The sequence below is a fragment of the Diadema antillarum genome, unplaced genomic scaffold (assembly GCF_040938485.1).
Source record: "Diadema antillarum isolate AM-2024a unplaced genomic scaffold, OU_Dant_1.0 seq00001028_RagTag, whole genome shotgun sequence".
Lineage (NCBI taxonomy): Eukaryota > Metazoa > Echinodermata > Echinoidea > Diadematoida > Diadematidae > Diadema > Diadema antillarum.
The window spans coordinates 298,534-320,227 of NW_027271862.1; positions in this window are offsets into that span (position 1 = coordinate 298,534).

The following is a 21,694-nucleotide window of genomic DNA, read 5'->3' on the forward strand; positions in this document are numbered from 1 at the left end:
GCAAAATAATGAAAAAAAAAAATCTACAGCTAAAGGATACTAGGAAAATCTGTTAGATAGCTGTGTTTTCTTGACGGCTCAATTTTCATTATTCATTGAAAGTTTTCATTATTCATAAAAACTATATATTCCCTGATGAAACTGGTAATGAGAAGACGTCTTCGAATTATAGTGATATGAGGTAGCATTCATGTTTAATTTGCGAATTCATAAGTACGCTAATTATGGCATTTTCACTTCCGAAGTGCCGGTACTTCAAGAGGCTTTTTTTTTTCTTTATTATAAAATATGGAAACCTAGGTGTCCCGAATGCACAGCAGTGCTTTTATTGTATACAGAGTAATGGACGCACATTGTTCATCCAAACCCCATCCGGCTATAAGACAACGGTGGTAATCCGTAGTTTCCTCCAAAGAGTCTGCCAGACAGGCGGGCCGAACGAAGTCCGTGTAGTTCACTGGTTGCGAAAGTCTGATGAGGGCAATGTCTCGATCGAACTCTGTGACATACCCGTAATATGGGTCGGTGATGATCTCTGCAGGAGGGATGGCCTGGCGGTGTTCGGAGTGAGTTGACAGACTGAGGTCTCCGAATATTACCAGATCTATATGAACGTCTCTGTAGGCGAGGGATAGGAGTATTCAGAAACGAAGAAATATCTTTCAAAAAGCGATATTTTGGGTAAATTCTTTCTCTCTCCTGTTTTCCGGTGGGAAGTATTATTCTATCGTACATGTTTGAAATGAAGCACGGTAATCAATCCAGTGAAGTCACAATGTACTCATTTCACTTTCTTCCTTTCTCCGTAAATGTTGCTGAGAACTTTGGAATATAGGCCATGTAAACTGATAACAAAATTATAATGCGGAATGCAGACAATCATACACGAAGTTACAATGAGAAAAGAAAACTTATGAATACAAACAGAATATTTCGTATTTCATATGTTTCCAATACACAACGGGTAACTGACACCATATGTACGTGTGCATCGCGTTAAGACAATGACCTCCATGAAATTCTTACACACAGTGCGCAGCCGTAACAACCCACTCGGCTGCAATCAACGTGGCGCCGCAAAATTGCCCGCCCAGGTTTTCGGCGTACAGTTGCGCCATCCAGGGGAATTCCCCCTCTTCTGCCTCCACTCCTCGGTAGATTTGTGTAAGGTCGGGTGCGTAGCCAGGTCTTGTCCCACATTGCACCTCGCTATAAGGCTCTGCAAAATGATAAAACATATATACCTATTAACCTAGATGCTTCTTGAAACCTAGCAAGCCCTGTACCATAATGTATAATCCCATAAGGAACGTGTCAAACCCACTAGAATATCTTTACTGACGACATAACTTGTAGTAATTTAGGCTCATTAAAGTAGTGTTAATTCAATTGTGTCTTTCGCTCCCAGAGACTACTCGCACTTGCTTCTAATATAAGATGAGTTTTTTAGATTCTGGAACTTCCTTTTCGCTTACAAGAAAAGAACAAATCACGTTTCTTGAAATATCCCTATCCCCGACTATTCCGCCAACATAATCTGAATTGCCATCGAGGAATGTGGATCTATTTGACATGTGCTAAAGGAGGCAAGGTATATATCACATTATTAGCAATGCAGGAAATATATCGGACGTCGGTAGACAAACAAAAAATAAGTATGTACAGATTGTTTATGATCATGAATAATTCCCAGAGGATTCCGAGAATTGTCTGCTAATGAAGAAGTTCAATCGGCGAAATATGCAATTATCCATTCGTAAGAGAAGAGAAAAAATCATTATAAGAAGGAAAGGAACAATCAATCCCCATTATCTTTAAGAGTTCATTGTCAAAACTGTCCAAAGCTTACTTTATGTAACATCAACGCATTCATAAACACTCGGGGAAACAGACCAGTGACTGGAAGCAATAGGAGGCAACTACATGTATATCTTCTTCTTTTTTTTGGGGGGGGGGGGGGGGGTGGGGCTGTTGTTGCTAGGAAACGATCGGATTGTAAAATAATCGTTTTGTGGGTGAAAAGGAAATCAAAAGAGGGTATTGAATTTAAGAAGTCAATCCGGTAACAAATAAATGTTCTCACTGTGAAGTGGCATAATGTAATCCCTCTGTTATAATCAAAGCTACGATGATATTATTGTATTCTCGTTTCCTGTAAAAACATCATACAAATACGCAGCCTGAGAATGGAACTTTTCTTTACCGTCCAGGAGTCTGAACAATGATTTTATAGCGATACAGTTTGGAGTTGATGAAGCAAATAAAGCACGTCTCACCCGTGCTACTGCCGCGACAATATCCGTTGGAAGTCATCTGCGAATCGGTTAGACCCCCACAAGTAATGGGCCAATCCTCTCCAGTGATGTTTTCAAAGGTAGATCGACAGGACGCTGTGATGTTGACGCAGTCTGAGAGGCATGGTCGGTGTGTTGGGCCGTAGTGTGGACACTCGGGAAAAATCAAGTTGCACGCAAACCTAGTGAAATCCTCGTGACAGCTTTGAATGTTTCCAGATTCGACCTGAAATAGAACAAGAAGATAATTTGGTTTTAAGAATCTGATATAACTTTCAGGGCTCACTTTTTCAGTTTTGAGCGTGTGTGTGTGTGTGTGTGGGGGGGGGGGGGGGGCTCTGACTTGTTTGACACAATTTAACCTGACGTGTTCACGTCGCACTTTCATAGGAATGTTGTGGTTTTGTCTCACAGCTATAACTGGTAAGGACAGGTAAGGTCAGCCCCAGGGTCATAGCAAGCAAATAATCAACGTTGGTGAAGGTGATGGGACAAACTATGACTTCCGAGGCGATCTGGATGTAGCTATCTTTCCGAAGCACAGCTGAGGAAGGACAGCGTATGCATTCAGATCGCCGAGGTTGATTATTTGCTGTATATTCCACATCTAATTTATATTCCCATTCAATTCCACATCTGAAATCATTTTACCTGTCGGGAACAAGACGGGGGGGGGGGGGGGGGAGCGAACAACGCAGCTAGATCTAGTTAGTCTAGACTACAAGTCGAGAAGGAACTCTTCTTCTCAGATGATGTAATAGGCAAAACTACACTTATCACGTGATCAGCTCTTGACCAATCCTGTTGCAAGATTCTTAGTATGTGGAATATAATGTGACTTATAAATATGAATATAAATTATATGCAGGATATTTTTTGTGTATCGTTGTAATATGCACATATGTGTGTGTCTGTCTTTCAATGCTTTATTTTACTCATTAATGAAGTCTACACCTTGCATTCCAATCTCATTCGTTACTATTATGTCCACTCGTAGCCCTCCATACAAGTTCTTATAGTCCTCCACCCTAAAATGGTGGTGGTAATAAAGGTTGACATGAAATATTTTGTCGGTTCATTGAAACTTATGAAAGACGTACTGTTTTGAAGGGATATTCTCGTTACAAATAAAAATAAAGTTGTTTCCAGAAAAAAAAAATTCACCCACCTAAATCTAAAAAAATGGGATTTCATATTCTATTCAAACTTTAGACCTTATCAATTATATACAATACAACGCTAAATCCAAATCTTCGTCATTTTCAGGATAAAATTCTGCTACAAAGACTTCCTTACCATACACATTTGTTTTGGGAAGGCAATCTTACAAAAAGATGTATTTCTTAAATACGCAATTACGTTACAAAATCAAGCTTAGAATAAATTTATAAAGTAGAAGTAGGCCTACTTTTATACTTGATTCCAGAAGAGTCAATGGTTTGATGATACATTTTATTTTTTTGTCTTTTGTTAGGCATCCTATTTTTAATACCTTTGGATACCTTGCAAGTTCTTTTGCAGGAAAAGTGATTTCTCAATATGCGTGCACATACCTTATAACAGAAAGACACAGAGAGAAAGAGAGAGAGATGCATTGTGCATAGTTTGTACGTGTCTAACATGCTGATACATTTCACGAAGAAAAACTGGCTTGTTTTATGAACGAATTCGGATCAATTGACAACAGTACAATTACAAATCAGCATGCATTGTTTGGGAAATGTTATGGTCTCTCATGCGCATTTTGTTTTTAAAGTTTTACACATTTTTTTTTGAGGAGTTATTAAAATACCATCACTGACTACACAGTATTATGAAATACTATTTTATATGTCTAAATCATATATATTAGATATAGATGATGTGATATAATTACCACAAAGTTAAAGAAGTCCATTGCATCTGTAGACGAAGAAAACAGTTCATTCGGGAAAAAAGTTGTGTCGTATGGTAACACGGAACAGACCCCCGGAACCGGTGAACAAACCGCTATGGAGACAAAATACACAGGAAAAAAAAAAAAAAAACGTGAAACCTGCTCGTATCGCCACGACAAAGAAAATACCCATGGTTGTTTCTTCTATGATTTCACACATGCAATTAAGGGAATAATTATCTACTAATCATATATGTATGTGTGTGAGAAACACAAAGTGAACCATACTTTTGGAAATAGCAAAGCTCTGACCCTATTTCTGTAGTAGACTGAATGATGTTAGTTAATAAAAGCACATGCATATTCATCTACAATTCATATAAAAATACAAAAACAGCAGTGTACATATAAATTCACATAAACATTAAATAGAATTGAATATAAGCGTATTTTAATGAGCATTCATACGAAATTTGAAGTTTGTCATCTTTAATCTGTTGCAACAATAGCTCTGATTTGTTTAAACAAAAAAAAGTGAACAGAACAGACGAGTTTCAAATAAAAAAAAAGACAATTGTGGCAATTTGAAAGATGTTCAGGGACTGTTCATCGTTCTTTATAGGGGACGCGGACTAATGAGACAGGGGTCATGGGTAAATTGTTAACACCCTCATCCCCCTTTTTTTTTCTTTGGCAGAAAGAACCTCCAGAGGAACATTGGCTTGAGGAGTCATGTGTTTAGATCCTTTTTGTTAGTTTTTCAATAGATTACAATCTCTGACTTAAACACTTCAAATTAAAAAAAAAACTAAGATAGATGTGTTTGAATATACAGCATAATGTATCACAAACAGCCATGAGGAATCACCTCTTGGTTGTTCTGAGGAAGGTAATATGTATGTATTTTATTTCGGTAGTTGTGGTAAGAGCATACACATTAACGATCAGATAATTTTTTTAATCTTACGGCAGTATTCTTCATCTTCGAAGTCTCCACAGTCATTATACCCATCACACAACTTATTCACCGTCAAGCAGACCCCACTTTTTCTGCACGCGGTCGCGTTGGGCTGACATCCTTGGCAGAGAAATAGAAAAGCACATTACAGAAACGCTAATATCATATAGGATTACTTACTGTTCTAACAATTTTACAGAAGGTATGGAAAATATAAGTGTTACGTTATTACTTTGACAGAATACAGATTTCATACGAAAAATAAAAGAAAATAACTCCAAATGACTAATCACCAAATATACAAATCGACCAGTTGCTACACAGAGGAAAATATCCCCCTTCACGATGAACCCGGTTCTTATGAACTACAAGGTAATATTAAAACGAATATCCTAGTCATTGGGAACGAAAAATGTTTCAAGATTAATTCATATCGATACATTTATTGCACATACAAATATTCACCTCAAACACAAACACACACACACACAAATACAACAGAAGTGTTATAGGATTTGACAACGCGAATGGCTTAAAGGGGCATTCGACACGATTTTCATAATTTCACATCATGTAGTACATAAATCGACAGCTCCATGTATAGATTTGTAGAATTTATTGTGGTTCTTGAGCAGAGAAACCAATACTCTAAAAGATCTAAAACAAATTACACTGAACAGTGTTGATGACATAGGAGCTTCACATATTTCAGAAATGTAGCAGTGTAATTCCATTACAATACCGCTTGCTAAGTTCACCTGCGTAGAATCTGTATGCATGCCTTCTTCTTTTGTTCTGCTTCCTTGAGCCCTAAGTCATGCATTCTTATGGTGAGGCTGCCATGTCATCATCCTTGTGCATTGCAATTTGTTATAAATTTTGAAAACACTTTTATTCCTTATCCTAATCACTATAAATTCTGAAACTCTGTACTAAGTATAACTAATTTATTGTTTTTCAAATGTAGGAATCTGAAAATCATCCGGAGGTCCCCTTTAAAGGCCAGGTACATTGAGAGAATGCAGCAAAATTTAAAGAACACATCAGTGAAAGTTTGAGGTAAATCGAATAATTTGTTCAAAGCTTATGGGTGTTTGAAGTTTCAATGGCGCCATTGTTGGATGAGAAGACCACTCGAGTTTGTGATTTCACATGTGCAGAACGATGTGAACAAAATATAAAGAAAATTTAACATATTGTCAATTTTCTCGCATAAGATAAGATCACTTGACTAGCCTCTTTCAAGAAGTCAGGGGGAATTACATTACCCTTAATATACGCCAGTGGCAAGTTGAGGGATGGTATCGTCTTTTTTTATTTTTTTTTTAATTTATGGATTTTTTTTTGTATTTTTTTAATTTTTTTTTATACTGTTCTACGCATGAGACGTCATCAACTGTAGCAGACTTCTCATCCAGCAGTAATTGCGCAGAAAATTCAAAAATTCATAAATTTGGAAAGGAGTGTTCGCTTTTCCTGAAACTTTCACTGATGTGTTCTATTAATTTTGCTGCATTAACATAATCCACATGGATATGAAGGTGAACTTGTCCTTTAGCACAACGGTGACAGACGAAAGATTAGAGCTCAATATAGTGTTTGTGAAGCTCCTCAAAACGATATTCTGATATCACATCATCGTAACAATCGATAAGCACCTATTCTGAAATACCTGAAAATATCATCAGATATGTAATAAAATCACACGTACTGTAGCCGGACAATAATAAACACTGCAGATTTAAGTCACATACTTTGCCTGTATTTTACCGTTAACTGTTTAACCTTTGAAAAATAAAAATTATTCCATTATCATTCATGTGAAGGAATTCAGCATACTTAAAACAGAAACAGAAAGCGAGAGAACGATGTCATTAGAATTGTGCTGGCTTGCAGCCTCAAGAGCGATACAATTAAACTGAATTCCATCGTTTGTCTCTGGCGCTGCAAAGTTGTAAGGCAATCATCACGAGGGTCAATCGCCTATCATATTATGACAATGATAGCAACAAAAGTTCAATGTGTTCTTGTATTCATAGTTTCACTTCCATAAATATGTGTCCAATCTAAATGCTTTGAGATCATACATATATTATTTTTGAACCGGTAAACAAATAAAAGTGATTCTATATTGCATTAAATGCTTATTTGCTAACAGCAGAATGATAATCAATACCACTTTAGATGGACAAAATGGACAAAGCACTCATCCAGAAATGACTGCAAACATCAACGTGTATGAAGAGATCCGGTCATAGTGTACTGCGCTTTCGTTACTTGGATCTTTCAACTGTGACAGTTTCCAAGACGGGTTGTCATCTTTTTCCAAAGCTAATCAGCAACTGATGTTTTAGTGTCAATTAGTAATGACCTAGGTTTGACGTCCCAGTCAAAGGGTCCTTCTACTTCCCCTTTCGAAGAACAATCTTTTGGCGCGCTATGGGATGTCCTGCGTCCCCTTTAGAATAGTTGCAAACCTATACATGACACACTTGGAACAAAAATCAGAAGACACCGCTCCTTCCGAATGCAAGACACGTTTATTCAAATGTATTGTACATGCCATTCTGGAGATTGTGAACAAAGACTCTTATCTGTGTCCCTCCTCAGTTATCATCTGAACCAAGTGGACTCCGTGGACAACATAAAATTCACCTTTGAACTGGAAAAGGATCGGTCCCCTTCCTAGACAAACAAATCTTCAAAAAGCCAGATTTACACTCGAAGTTCATAGTATACAGGAAGCTTACAAATATCAACCACTATCTTAACTTCGAGTCTCATCACCCCATACGTCAAAAGTTAGGAGTGATTCATATTGCTGTCACGTCGTAGCTCACTAAAAAGACAAGGGAGGTGAAGCTACCACCATCTCTTCTGCTCTGTCGTAATGTTGCTATCCTTGATGGACGTTAAAACGGAAAGTCAAGAAACACAAAACAAACTCTGACAACAACAATAACAACAACAAACCGTGACTTATCGCAAGAAATTTCCTGTTGTCATCCCCTACATGAAAGGCTTATCAGATATAGTTTGTACAATTTTCATGAAACACGGCATCTCTAAAGCGACGAAATCATGCAGCAAGCTTAAAGACATGCTGGTTCACCCAAATGACAAAATAAAGGAAACATACACGGCATAAGGAGTGTATGGTCCCATTTCATTCTTGACAAGCTACATAGATTGGGGAAACAAGAATTAACGAAAACAAGAAGGATTGTCAAAAAAAAAGATGGGCAATCATAAACCCGATCACAAAGGGCATCAGCAGTCCAAATATACAACAAACCATGTTGGAAAAAAATATCATATCATCAACTGGGAGAATGCGCGGTTAGTGGAGCGAGAGAGCAAGGACCTCAGCAGGTGCATCATAGAGGCCATGCGAATGAAGACACGCCCCCCCCCCCCCTCCCCCCAACATGAACGGTCATCGGGGGTGGGAGTGTTATATCAACTCTCTGACACTTATGATGGTGCGATCAGCGGATGACACACCTTCGGGATTTCCAATTGGCGCCAAAATTATTATCAGTTGCCGATTAGCCATCGTTTGAGCCAGATTACAGGCCGTCGTCGAAACTGTCATAGGAGTATATTAATTGAATGTGTATAGAGAACTATATACCGCAACAAACTATTTTGCTTCATAGGGGTGGGATACTATTGGCAGTCAAAGCCCATCCACCGTGGACATAAGAATATAGTAACCATTATCCGTCTGCACTTGAAAATAATAATTAAAAAAAAAAACAATTTCAAATCATACCGATCATGTCTACTCGAAGTTCAAGTTGAAATCCTTGCTCCGTTATTATTTCATCGCTGATAAATCGTATCCACGCATTTGGCAAGAGCAACCTAGGATGAAATGGAAACGAATAATGCTATGCCCCGATTCATATTGTTACATTAGATTAATAAGGCGTAATGCGTTCCGTAGTCCGCAAAATAACAAGGTCACAATGAAAGAATTATTTTTGTTATTGTACAAACTTCCCAAGAACACCGTGATATTCTGAAATATAAAGGTAAATGGGATTTTCAACGATTTCATACCAACAAAAGGACATGAAGTTACCCTAGAGTTAAAATAAAGACAATTACAAATCTGAGAAATGCGTCGAGTCTTTTCTCATAATTTCTTGTATTATAAACCAATTATTACATTTCTTAAAAATTGTGAGATATCAATTATGTGCGAAATCATTTCATTTACTATCTCACTTCAAAAGCTCATGCGAAGACGACTTGGATGGACTTTTCAAAGATCAAAACATAAAAGACGACAAAAACATGTAAAACCCACAGTTGGATGTTGTGAAAGCCAGAGACACTATTAAATTTTCGGCCGTGTTTGGATTGATATTTTGTGCAAGGCTATATAGTATACTCTCTCACATGCTACGATGGCTTTGACGGTTTCTACGAACGGGATGGGGGCAGGTTGTTTTCTATTACAGCAATTCTTACATCATCAAAAACATAATACAAGTCTGTACAGTCGTTTTTATGCGTTCTACACACCTTAGGTCATCCGGTACTTCATTGCCGTCGTAGCGGGCGATTTCAAGGCTGTCTTCGTGCTCCGGCGACAGGCCGCTTCCGATCACCAGAAAGTCATAACCCGCCTCCGTCGAGAAATCAAGGAAGTCGATTAGAAGGGAGTAGTTCTCCGGGATGATGATCAACCAAAGAATGTCGACATTGTTCGAGTAATTACTAGGATACATGGGTGATTCTAGAACAATTGTCTCTCCAACCGTTAGATTGAGTAAGGTGTCTGAAATATGAAAATTACATGGAGGGTTCAAGAGGGTGTTATTACTGCTGACACACACTGCTTTCATGAGAGTGCTTTGATAATTAACTAGCAACCTATGATGAGCTTACAGAAAATGAACAATATGCTCGAGAGGAAAAAAAGACAAATGTTAGGCATCCACATCAGTTCACCCGTACTATAACTTGTTCTGAGGTATAACAATTGCGTTGTTCTGAGGAAGACTGTTTGTAGATAACCTCATCCTGATGTTGTGGTCTCAATAAACCGGCCTGATATTGTAGTGGATGAGATAAGAATTTTATAATTGCAAAATGGACAGTCTAATTTGAGCTCAATACCATGAACACAAGCGACAGAAAAGAAGACAAATATTGCACCTCTTCGAGCACATATTGAATCATATGGCAACAAATTTAATGTCATGTGCTCCAGAATGGGTTCTCCAAAATCTGTTACAAAGGAAACAAGGAATTTATTTCATCTCTCCATAATACAAACTTGACCACAGGCTACATCCATGCTCTCTAGAAGATATCATTAACACCGTCGTACGCTTTTTAAGATGCTTAAAGGACCCTCTTAGAATGGTCAAGTCTCTGCTCACAGCTTTAAAACAAAATAAGGAGAATTTGAGATCTCGTTTGAGATTTCAGCATTTTCATGTTATTTTCGCTTGTTTTTTTAATGTGAAAAATCAAACAAACTGGGTAAAAGAGATAAACCAGGGACCTGTTTCATAAAACTTGTCATCAGTGACAAATTGTCATAGATGTGACAAGCTACTGAAATCCTTGCATCTGATTGGCTGAGTGCAAATTTGTCATAGAAGTGTGGCAGTTGTCACTGATAACAAGTTTTATGATTAAAGCCCACACATTCGATATTGTTCATGGAAACTTACAGCATTCTTCCTCATCCTCCAAAGTCCCACAGTCATTATACCCGTCGCACAACTTATCCGGCGTCAAACAGACCCCTGTTTCTCGACACGCGGTCGCGTTAGTTTGGCATCCTTGGATAGAAAGGGAGAAAAAGATCGCCTTTTAAAAACCATCGGCCATTGCAATTGTACAAAGATTACAGAATGCATTAGTCGATTACAGTCCTCCCTTAGTACCTGTGGAAGAACACTGATATCATCCGACGAATAAACGAAGATATCTCCCAACGGCAATTCTTTATTACAAATCGACCTAGCGGTTGCATCACAGAAGAAATAATCTCCTATTATGACGAATCGGTAAATCATTGCTCAAAAGAATATGGTAGATATCGGGAATTAGATTGAGTGTTATGTTATTAATTTATATCATCAATTATAGAGGCAAACATTCCGTGTAGACATACAAAACAATATTTGTGATAAAAACATAAGATTTGCAACAAAATTGTCTTCTAAACTTCTAGTTATGGAAAACATGGGAGACAACGTTAAAGGTAGTCAAAGTGTCGTAATGCTCTCAAAAATGATATCATGAGGCGCTATCAAGTTACAACAATGTTACGCACTTATGCAGCACCAAGAAAGAGCAAAGCATGAATGAATCTGTAACAGAATCAGAGGGTAGTGAGACAGACATCAATGATAATTGCTGATTTAGTCACGTGTTGTTGTTTTTTTTTGTCTTGTTCTGCCCTTATTTTTATTCAAAGGCAAAATAGTTCCATTATCTTACAGGACGTGACGGAATTAAAATAAAATCAAAATAGGGGACAGAAAGCAAGACAACAATGATAGTAGAAAAGATGTTGGCTTGGAACTAGAACAGAAAGACAATTTACATGATTGTCGGGTTTTAGTTTTTGAATGATGGTAGTTCTGAGGAACTTTTCATGAGAATCAATCACCGATAAATCACAATGTGTGCAACAAAAATACAAATAAGAATAGAAATAGATGATGGAGCCAGGTCAAAATGGCTGAATCATTTATTTCTTATTTTTCTGAAATTGGTGAATTTTTAGCCCGATCTATTCTTGCCCTTATTAAACAGTTTCGTGATTTTTTTCCAGAATCCAAATCGAAGTTCTGTCTTTTCTAACAAAAAAAAAAGAAGAAAAAAATCAAGTGAGACAATCAATATTGTTAATGATTTGAAACTGCATAAAGGCTCTGGTTTAGATAAAATAGATAGTAATCTTTTAAAGAATGTAACTGATCAAATGTGACCCTGCACCTCAAAACAAACAAAAGGTCGCCAGACATGAATTTTTAGTTAAGACCATATTCTGAAAGAGCAGACTTTAAGCTTTAAAATGATGTATAACTCAATCAAATGGACTCTCCGAACCTATCTAAATATTGGAAAGAAAGCACAAACTCAGGAAAAGTGTGAACTGATAAAAGAGGCTCTGAAGTACAGTGTCTATTCAAGCGCTTAATCTTTACCAAACCATGCTGGCTGTTCTATGAATGGGACAAAAAACAGGAAGTAAACCACCAGAGTAACAACAATGAAGGAATTATCAAATTAAAGTGAAATTAAACATGAATCATTAACACATTCTGTCCATAATTAATGCTAACTTTCAAAGCAGTAGCACTATCCGTTCAAAAGTTATTAGAGTTGAAAGTGAAAAATGTGGACAAGGTTTTTCAGTAATGAAAAAGGGATTCTAAAGACACACCTAATCATACTAGTCTATTAAAAATGTTCGAGATAAACTGCTAAAAAAACACACTTTCCTGCCCGTTTTATGATACCAAATTTTAGCATAATGTAAAAGAAGACCCTCTCTTTCAGAAAATATGAAAAAGTCAAGTTCGGCTAGGTTGACCCACTTCACTTATTTTCAGTTCTCACGCAAAATCAGTGTGTGCGACTTTATGTTCGTTTTGAGGTGCACGGTCACAAATTGTTGAGCCTCTGGTTTACATTTTTAATTTGTCATCAACAACTGGTAAAGTGCAAAATGATATGAACCTGGCCAAGGTTTTTCCTGTAAAAAGAAAAAAAAATCATCTACCATCAGTATTCAATTCAATAATTGTTCTTAATTACACAATGAATAAGTACCCGACAAGAGATTTTACCTGCATCCATCCACCCTTAATGCGTACTTCTTCTTCTTCTTCTTCTTTTTTTTTTGGGGGGGGGGGGGGGGATCATAATACTTTTGTCTACTGTTGACTAATACCTGAAATTCCCTCCATGCTGAAATTAAAAAAAAATAGTATTGCCACTTTCAAATTCAAGTTGAAAAGATTTTTATTCAGTCGTTACTGAAACACTGAACACATCAAACAACTACTCATTTAAGTCAAGGGATTGTCTTCATTTCTTAAATGTGGATGATATTCGTCTGTGCAATGGTTTTGTTGTTTGTTAATTTGTTATATACTATACACATATGTGTGCAAGGTATGCTGCTGTAGTTTTTTACTTCTTTCATGTTATGCCAGTGGAAGGCAGATTTCTGTATTCATAAAAAAACACAATAGAGTCCCTTGTATTCTATTAGACAAGCTGTTGTAACATATACTAAATGTACGTCAACTTTCTCGTTTTATGACCCCTTTGACCTGTGTTGTGTTTTTTTTTTTTGCTTGTTTGAATGTGTGTCTGTCATTGTCCCATTGCTTTACTTGTACCTCTTCCTCTTGTCCCTTCTGAATCGTTACGCCCACTCGTTCACGTACGCACGTACGGAAAGACTCATTTCCCCCTTTTTGTTATTCAGGGAACTTGCTAATTGTACAAGCTCTGCTTCTTGTGCAAGTTCCCTCTATATCCCCCATGTTCCTTACTTTATACTAATAGCACGAGCTATTTCAACTCATAGTGAATTCATGATGATAAAATATGTAATATGTAGGTGCAGGTGTACATGTACCATATTTTGTAAAATCATTGTTGGCATTTGAGGACCTGAATATAAGAACGACCCAAGTCCAATTTTTGGCCAAATTTAGTTTGACATGGGAAATTGTAGCTTATGCATGGACTCATCTTGTGTATAAATGATAAATCCTAATTACCCCCGGAAGTGCCTGAAATAAATGAGTTAAATCTAATATGAATGTAAACATGAAGGACTTGGGTCGTTCTTACATTCATATTATATCGCCCTCTCTCGTCCTTCTCTCATCTCGATAGCAGAATATGATGTATATGAATCAAAGAACGACCCAAGTCCATCACACAAAATGGCCTCTCCACAATTAATGTAAATGTTAATTGTCATAATAATATATGTTCTAAATTGTATATACAATGTTGCTTTCCCATCACAGTTAAATAGAATATTATTGGACAAATAAAAAAAATATGAAATGGTTATCCATGGACTTGGGTCGTTCTTATATTCATATACTCATTTGTATCGTTGCTTCGAGACCTCCTTGTACAAATCGATTTTGCTACTTTGCAACTATTTTGTATCATTTAGATATGGAAACAGATAAATGAAATGAAATTGTAAAGCGTATAGAGACTAGTATGTAACACGCTCTATACATGAGTATATTGTCCTTATTAATATCCTGCCTACTTTAATAAGCATAAATATTTTTCATGTCTCGAGTGGGAAACCAATGTAACAACATCTTTCATTTTTCATACCTAATTCTAAAGAAACATACAGATTTCTTTTTAGAATGTTTTTATTGATTTTCAATATCCATAGCGTAACACATTAGCATGACATTAAACAAATCATTAAAACCGAAAAATTAAGGAATTACAAGGAAAAATACATATTTGCTAACAGAAGAGCTATAATCAACCCAACATATTATTAGACATCATCCGACGAAACACCGGACCATGGTTGACTTGGAATGTCAACGAACATAGTCGGTCATTGTCTACTGCGCTTACTCCAATGTTCCTCATAACATAGTCAAGACTACCTCAACAATGTTTTGCTCCATAGGAGTGGGACCCTATCGATATTCTGCGTCAAAAGCTTACGAGACAAACCAAGTCAACGTCCATCCCTAGTGGCACTTTGAAGGGATACTACTACTTATCCACGTGTACTTGAAAAGGAAATATTAAAACAACATTTTATCATACCGATCATGTCAACACTCAGTTCAAGTTGAAATCCTTGCTCCGTTACTGATCCATCGCTGGTAAAATATATCCAGGCATTTGGCGAGAGCAATCTAGAATACAATAGAAAAAAAAGATACTATGGACCGAATCACATGGTAAAAGTGGCTAGATGGTAAACAACGGTCCGCAGCTTGTATAAACATAATGTATGGAAAACGGACAATACAGAAAAAAAAATCACATTCCAATTGTAATAGGAACGCCAAAAGTGCAATCTTGGAATATCATGGGACTATCAGGGCAAAGGATTTAATTCCTGGTTGCACTAGAAAAGATTTCAGAGAACAATGGAGTTTCTTAAGCTTTCAAAAAAAAAAATGAAGTAAGATTTTTCTCTCATAATTTCTGACATTTCATTACGTTTCTCATATTTCTGATAGGAGGAGGTATCACTTTCAATATAAGAGTGAATCACTTTAGGCAAATTCAAGTTACCTTTAACATAATTCTAATTAACACGTTTTTTCAGTTGAAATCCGTAAAACAAGCACCATGTCGTTATTCGTTCATTCAATTTAGAATGATGTATAATCACGTCATCACGTATATGCTGCGCTCGTTCATTCGAATTCATTTTGGGGCATCCAATTTAACATCTTTCGCAGTCAAATAGCAAACATGTTTATGCTTTGGTTCTTGCTTTATTTTTTTTTTCAACATAGTTATTGTTTTGTAAGCATCATTATACTTCATACTTTCGTATTCGTTTTAGAGATTTTGGCAAGTTTTTTCTTCTATGTGCTTATTTAGTCTCCCAGTCCGAAGATGGTGCATGTAGCCACAACTTATCTGGCTGTTGAGCGCCTTATTCCTACTGCGTCGGCCAGTTCTAGGAAGTCAAGCTTTTGATCATCAAAAAAAAAAAAAGTCAGAATGTTCCTATGAATCTTTCTCTGTCTTCCTGAAATACACATCTGTTTCTAACTTGTGCTGTCATATGACTGTAAGAAGATGATGTTAATCTGTAGCATTGGTACATTATAGGCCTAAAATGACAGGTATAAAAGAAAAGAAGCGTCAAAGAACAACAAACTCGAGTTATATCGGGTCAAAAATATGATACTTTTACTTCTTAACAGTGTGTGGATGAAACAAAAAAGTGACAAAGAAATGCACACTTTCTAAATGTTCTCACCTTTTCAAAAAAAAAAAAGAAGAGAAGATAATATGAGGTTAATTTCAGCAACAAGTTTGGAATTTGACTGCCCAATACCGAAATTGAATGACTCAAATACTCTTTTCGGCGAGAGGTAAGATTTGTAAGATTTGTAAGATTTTATTGACTCTTTCGACCCCCTCTCGGGGCATGAGAGTACAGACATATTTACAATATGTGAATACACAAATATAAGTGATAATGTACATGTACATGTGAAAACAACAGATATAAATAAATATGTTTACAAAACAAGGCGTAAAGGACGTTTAACTACTCTACCACTACGAATTATTAATGAGTACCAGCCAATTTGAATTTCCTTTTTACGATTTCGAAAGCCACATGTGCATATTTCATCAATAGAAATGTTAAATCGAACGCACAAGTTGCAATTTTGAAAAAGAGACTCTGCGAAAAAGAGGAGTTTGGCTAAATTGAATAAACAGGGTTACCATTCTCTTACATGCTACAATGAGTTTTAAGGTTACTACAAATGAGAGAGAAGGGGGAGGCTTACTTGTTGATCCTGTACACACATAGATAAGATAGCGCAAGTCTGTGCAGTCCTTACAATATACACACCTTAGGTCATCAGGTATTTCGGCGCCATGGTAAAAAGCAATTATTGTGCCGTTCTCCGGTGAAATTCCGCTACCGATTACCAAATAGTCCCAACCCGCCTCCGTCGAGAAATCAAGGAAGTCGATTAATAGGGAGTAGTCCTCCGGAATAGAGATCAACCAAAGAATGTCGGCATTGTTCGGGTAATTACTAGGATACATGGGTGATTCAAGAACTATCATTTCTCCAGCCGTTAGATTGACGTAGATCACTGAAATATGAAAGAGACACGAGATCGAAGGTCTTATCACCGTTAAGAAAACATGAAAATGCGACATTGTCTATAATTCCAGAAATCTAGAAAGCAATGCAATGAGAATAATAATGATCCATGCACATCATTCTACAAGTGCAATAACTTTTCGCAGATGTGTGGCTTAGTATAATCAAATAAGTTTTATTGTTTGATGCAGAGCAGTGTGTACTATTGACATTTTGTGGTTATTCGGGTGTACCGTATGTCCCCCCCTAAAAAAAAAGAAGAAATACAACGGCACCCTCCGCAATGATAACTTTAAAGATAATGAATCAATCCAAATACAATTTCAAGGTATGAACTATAATTTATTACCCACGTCTTGCAGAAAACCCCATCCGATTTGCTTCAGTGGTCAAAGAGAAATTAGGTTTTTTGTAGAGCATGTCAGGAATCCCTTCTCCCAAGTTCTGTCCATTGTGTTCACAATGCAGTAGTTTTCACTATGCAGTTCCAAGAGCATTCAAGTGCTAAACTTGGAAGAATCACATTCATGACGTGCTTCACACCGACTCACATTTCACTGTGACCAGGTAAGATGTTATAAGTAAGCATAAACAAAAAAGCTAATAAATATTTTAAAAAAATAGAAAAAAAAGGCTGAAAATTAAGCTCACCATCTTGTTCAGGAGGCGGCGCAGTTGTTGCTAATAAGAAAAGAATGAAATAAAATTTAATTTTCATAATAATGTCTGCACTGAAAGTACGACACTACTAACTCGGGTTGTGAATTAACAAGTTGCAAATGCTACATCTATCACTTTTCAAGACGACAATTTCTGCAATTTTAGAGAAATTGAAATCTTTCCCTCGAAACACGTCGCTGTTTTCTCAATCTTTTGATTAGCTTGATTAATGAGGTGGAAATACTCATGGAATACTCATGGAAAATAAAATTAAAGATGTAATGAATAACTTACGTAATACATATATGAATATCAACGAGGTTTCTAACATTTTTAAATAGCTTAAATAGATTGTACAGTTTCGTTCGAGCTTTTTAATTATTATTTTGAGGTAATGAGAAACCTCGTATGAAATATAACATAGCGTATAATATTACAGAGGAAATCAAAATTTGGTTTATGAAAATTGGTTTTGAAATGGCTAAAACATTACGATCCCATTGACAGGGATGTTTTCTTGTACTTAATTTCGGATAACTCATCCATTTCAAAACAGATTTTCATCGAATAAAATTTGAATTCCTTTGTGAAATGTATGTTTTTCAACATTTTATGAAGTGGTATATAAGTATGTCGCAAACAGCTAAAAGCTGAAACCTCACCTCAACCAATACTATCCCATCCCCTTAACCTGGGAAACAATGGTGATGATACCAAGTCATAATGCATAATTCAGTTTCGTATAATGACTATGCTGCTTTGCAGATTGACCATCTCGTCTCTTTCCCTTTAAAACAGAGTGCAAATTGTAGTCATGTCATCACAAAGGAAAAGCGATACTCACGATAATAGTTCGGACAGACATCAACGTAATCTGAACAGCAGTCTCCCAAAGACGTACAGACATCGTCACAGTAGCAATCGATGACGTAGCACGGAGCGGAAGAGTTGATGCAGCAGCTTTCAGCGCAAGAACCCATTGTTCGAGTTCCTTTTCATATCCAAAGCAAAGAAGAGCAAATAGAGTTATCATATGTCAAATGCAGTCGTTTTTTCTTTATTGGACAACTGCACCCGCCAAGGAAAAAAGTGTCAATGTCCTTAGCAGAAAAAAAAAAGAACCAATCAGAACAAACACAAACGAAGAAATGCAAACCTTTTGAAACACACTATCTCCTCTTTGACCTCAACGAGGTCTTAACGACCTATCACTCACAAGTCGTCATTTCCAGTTTAAATAAAGTTTGTGTTATTTGAGGAAGATTTCGCGAAATCATTTGCGGTAATTTCTAGGAGAACAGAACAGTGAAAAGTTAGGAATTCTTGGTTGTTAAACGTGCGGGCATCTTCATATAATGTGGATGAACTTGAACTGGGGGAACCAGCCCTGGGTTCTTGCAACAACGGAATCGAAATTACCCGTTGTTATCATACACATTAATAATGGCTTCTGTAAAGATGTTATTTATTTTGCTCAATGATATATGAAAGGTTAAATTCATTCCCAAGTATACCTCCTCATGTAAAAATGCATGGCGTTGTATGCATAGGCGTACCCAGGATTTTTTAGAGGGGGGTGTTCAGTGGCGTACCGTGGGTCAAGACATTGGAGGGGGGGGGGGGGGGGCGCACCTCATGGCCGGAAGCAACATCAGAATTGCATAATTGTACAATTAAATGCGAGCGAGCTTGAAAATTTTGATATTTTACAGTCCCCAAACTGCCGTTTGTAGCTATGTATAATAATATATGTATACTTATATATATATATATATATATATATATATATATATATTTGCTTTGGAAATTAAGGGGGTTGCACCGGGTGCTACTGCTGGCAGTTGCTGGCAGTAACATCAGGAGAATGGCATAACGATTAAATGCGAGCGAGCGCCAGCGAGCGAGCTTGAAAATTTTGACATTTTAAGTCCCCAAACTGCCGTTGGCAGCTATATTTTTTTGCTTTAGAAATTAAGGGGAGGGGGCGCACTGGGCGCAACTGCTGGTAATTACTGACAGCAACATCAGGAGAATTGCATATGCGAGCGAGCGAAGCGAGCGAGCTTGAAAATTTTGACATTTTACAGTCCCAAAACTGCCGTTTGTAGCTATATTTTTTCGCCTTAGAAATTAAGGGGAGGGGAAGCACCGGGCGCAACTGCTGGCAATTACTGACAGCAACATCAGGAGAATTGCATAACGATAAAATGCGAGCGAGCGAAGCGAGCGAGCTTAAAAATTTTGACATTTTACAGTCCCAAAACTGCCCTTTGTAGCTATATTTTTTCGCTTTGGAAATTAAGGGGAGGGGGCGCACCAGGCGCAACTGCTGGCAATTGCTGACAGCAACATCAGGAGAATTGCATAACGATTAAATGCGAGCGAACGAAGCGAGCGAGCTTGAAAATTTTGACATTTTAAGTCCCCAAACTGCCGTTGGCAGCTATATTTTTTTGCTTTAGAAATTAAGGGGAGGGGGCGCACTGGGCGCAACTGCTGGTAATTACTGACAGCAACATCAGGAGAATTGCATATGCGAGCGAGCGAAGCGAGCGAGCTTGAAAATTTTGACATTTTACAGTCCCAAAACTGCCGTTTGTAGCTATATTTTTTCGCCTTAGAAATTAAGGGGAGGGGAAGTACCGGGCGCAACTGCTGGCAATTACTGACAGCAACATCAGGAGAATTGCATAACGATAAAATGCGAGCGAGCGAAGCGAGCGAGCTTAAAAATTTTGACATTTTACAGTCCCAAAACTGCCCTTTGTAGCTATATTTTTTCGCTTTGGAAATTAAGGGGAGGGGCGCACCGGGCGCAACTGCTGGCAATTACTGACAGCAACATCAGGAGAATTGCATAACGATTAAATGCGACCGAGCGAAGCAAGCGAGCTTGAAAATGTTGATATTTTACAGTCCCAAAACTGCCGTTTGTAGCTATGTATAATAATATATGTATATATATATATATATATATATATATATTTGCTTTGGACATTAAGGGGGTTGCACCGGGTGCAACAGCTGGCAGCTGCTGGCAGTAACATCAGGAGAATGGCATAACGATTAAATGCGATCGAGCGCCAGCGAGCGAGCTTGAAAATTTTGACATTTTAAGTCCCCAAACTGCCGCTGGCAGCTATATTTTTTCGCTTTAGAAATTAAGGGGAGGGGGCGCATCGGGCGCAACTGCTGGTAATTACTGACAGCAACATCAGGAGAATTGCATAACGAATAAATGCGAGCGAGCGAAGCGAGCGAGCTTGAAAATTTTGACATTTTACAGTCCCAAAACTGCCGTTTGTAGCTATATTTTTTCGCCTTAGAAATTAAGGGGAGGGGGCGCACCGGGCGCAATTGCTGGCAATTTGACAGCAACATCAGGAGAATTGCATAACGATAAAATGCGAGCGAGCAAAGCGAGCGAGCTTGAAAATTTTGACATTTGACATTCCCAAAACTGCCGTTTGTAGCTATATTTTTTCGCTTTGGAAATTAAGGGGAGGGGGCGCACCGGGCGCAACTGCTGGCAATTACTGACAGCAACATCAGGAGAATTGCATAACGATTAGATGCGAGCGAGCGAAGCGAGCGAGCTTGAAAATTTTGACATTTTTACAGTCCCCAAACTGCCGTTTGTAGCTATATTTTTTCGCTTTGGAAATTCGGGGGGGGGGGGGGGCGCACCGGGCACAACTGCTGACAATTACTGGCAGTAACATCAGGAGAATGGAATATAACGGTTGAATGCGAGCGAGGGAAGCGAGCGAGCTTTAAAATTTTGACATTTTACCGTCCAAAAACTGTCGTTTGTGGCTACATGTATATATATATTTTTTCGCATTGGAGGGAGGGGGCGCCCGGTGCGCCCCCTGGATCCACCACTGGTCGTCAAGGGTGTCGGTTTATGTTCATGATTGGGGGAGGTATGACCAGCGAGCTTGAAAATTTTGACATTTTACAGTCCCCAAACTGCCGTTTGTAGCTATGTATAATAATATATGTATATATATATATGTATATATATATATATATATATATATATATATATA